The sequence below is a fragment of the Haemaphysalis longicornis genome, unplaced genomic scaffold (genome assembly GCF_048455015.1).
Source record: "Haemaphysalis longicornis isolate Haplotype H1 unplaced genomic scaffold, Haemaphysalis longicornis Haplotype H1 scaffold_2, whole genome shotgun sequence".
Taxonomy (NCBI): domain Eukaryota; kingdom Metazoa; phylum Arthropoda; class Arachnida; order Ixodida; family Ixodidae; genus Haemaphysalis; species Haemaphysalis longicornis.
The window spans coordinates 214,805,247-214,807,957 of record NW_027526295.1 but is presented as its reverse complement, the minus strand read 5'-3'; the positions used below and the strand labels follow the sequence as shown (position 1 = coordinate 214,807,957).

At 48.0% G+C, this 2,711-nt stretch overlaps 1 non-coding gene across 1 annotated transcript; it reads right to left on the bottom strand.

Moving 5' to 3' along the window:
• Window positions 1–2,313: 2,313 nt before the first annotated feature.
• Trnat-cgu (transfer RNA threonine (anticodon CGU)) lies at window positions 2,314–2,386 on the bottom strand. The gene has a single exon. It is a non-coding gene; the product is annotated as a tRNA-Thr (tRNA).
• Window positions 2,387–2,711: the final 325 nt, after the last annotated feature.

Genomic DNA, 2,711 nt, shown 5'->3' with positions numbered 1-2,711 from the left:
AACGCAATGGTAATAAAAAGCGTTATTTGTAAAAATTCATTCAACAAATTTTTAGTTCCTTCTTTTAAGGTCATATATCGTTAATACGGACCCCGTAAATATCTATACCCCGCAGTACGGACGATATTTTCGGCGACCGGTCTGTCGCCGTGCAATTTTGTCCCGTTAACATAGAAACCCGCAGTCCGGACTATGGATGGCCATTTTAGGGACGAAACGGGTAAATACAGTTATTTTTCTCTCGTTATTGTGGACATGGGTCCACAAAGCAAAAAATAGAAAGAATGATTGGTGACCCCCCGAGCTCCCTGCACTTACCAGCAATTCACTGTTGGGCGAAGCATACAAAGCCGAAACACGGATTTATCTCGGAACGCTGTTCCTTCCAGCCCCACCGAATCAGATAGAGAACATTTGTGGTCATCGAACAACACTCTAGTGTAGTGACGACAGGGTGACGCCCTTTTCCTGTCAAACAAGGTTACCGGGCGCGGCATGCGCCGGAAAGAGCACGCCGCGCACTGAGGTTCAGCATCCTGAGGCCCCGGACGAGAAAACAGGACGATAACAGCTCGTGCCAATATTCGTCGCGCATAAAAGGCATGGCTGCACGCTTCTGTGGTTAGTTCGGCGGAAGTAGTGGCTGATGTTAAGCACAAACAGGCCGATATTTCCCCTCAGCAAAAAAAGGAAATACGACAATTCAAAAGTGAGACGCTTTCAGCATCTGTTCAATACGTGAAAGCTCTGCTATGAAAGAGGGCAATGGATGTCCTTCAACTCGCGGCCCTTCGTGAAGCTCTTCGAAACCTACGTACAAAAAACCCGGATGAAGAAGCACTGCCCTTCAACAATTATTCTTTAATGTTTGTGTTTTTGAACTTGATGCGTTATTATGGACGACTCATATAAAGAACGATTTTTGCGGGAATGGAGGCGTCCATACTAACGAGACATGACTGGGTCTAAAAGAGAAGAACTGGGCGCGTGATACCATCCAGAGCGCCTATGTAATGTGAACTCGGGGAACGCGCATCGCCGACACCAAGGGAGACCCTGGATTTATATAAAGCGAGCGAGCATTATTTGTTACCTGGATGCAGTTTCCAAATCTGGACATGTGCCTAAAATCTGAAATTACAAGATGAAAAAACAACCCCTCCTCTCCCGGGGACAGGGATTCACGCGGAGCCTGCCCAACCCTGTGAGACCGTAAACCAATACCGCATGAAATCAGTGTCAAACCAAATGACCATCCACACTTGCCAAGCCCTCTCAGCGGCCCACCGTTGTCGTTTCGCCTGGCTTTCCAACTGCCGAAACTCAGGATCAGCTAGCCGAGCACGCGCACGTTTACGAGGAGGAGGATACACGCCCGCTCCCGTTGTTCTTTCGGGGCTGCCTGCTCTTCGGCGGAACGTACCAAGCGTGGCCTACCCATGGCGCAGCGCGTTTTGAACTGGCGAGAAACGGCGCGCGCGGAGCGAGGTAATCTCCCTTTCGCTTCTCCAGAGGGATGGGGCACCTTTGATTGGCTAGGAGTGGGGCGTAATCCGGCCTGCCATTTGCGGGAGCGGGGAGTTTCCGGCCTCCAGCTGCGGTTGAGGAGGGAGCGGAGGTGGTGAGGAGGAAGTTTTTTCGCACGATGCCAACAGCAACACCGGCAGCGACACGAGTCAGCCAATAAAAGCTTCTCTTGAATAGCATTTTTTTTTTGTTAATTACTGTGGCTACAGTTGCCGATTTTTCTGGAGACCGCTAAGGCACCAAGCGGCCGCGAAAAGTGTACGTGCATCTGCATCACACTTTAGCCTGAATTGTATCACAAGTTGTGTTATAAGTAAACTAAAATACCTCACTCACTCGCTCACTCTCACTCTCTCTCTCTCTCACACACACAAACACACACGCACACGCGCGCACGCGCGCACGCGCGCACGCACACACACACACGCACACACAGTCTGCCAAAATTTTCCAGGCGAAGCCGAAAGTGCACAGGCCGCAAAAACTTCAGTGTACAAGTTAACGTCCCGAGCGAGGAAACGGTTTACGACGGAAAGCTTGTGAAAACACCTTTCTTTCATACTGTGGCCTAGAAAATTTTCACAAAGGGTGTACATACATACATACATACATACATACATACATACATACATACATACATACATACATACATACATACATACATACATACATACAGAAATACACATTGGCAGTCAAGCAAGCCTCGGAAAGCAAAGGGGAGAATGTGGTACGTTATAGAAACAGTTGAAGAATTTTTTGAGACAGAAAGAAAGTGGTGAAAAAATGCCCGCCGGGTGGGATCCGAACCCACGACCTCCAGAATACGCGTCTGGTGCGATGACCACTACGCTACCGGCGGGGCTGTTTCCCCACCATTTTCTCGGGTATTTGTGTTAAGTTATTTTTGTTTCCTGCACTTGGGTGTGGTAGCCAGCGCCACTCTGACTGCTCGAAGTGAAGGGGACCTTCTTTTTAACCCCCGCGCCGTGACTCGAGGGTCTACGGTATGTCGAGAGTGGTCGACATACATACATACATACATACATACATACATACATACATGCATGCATGCATATACATACATACATACATACATACATACATACATACATACATACATACATACATACATACATACATACATACATACATACATACATACATACATACATACACACACACAT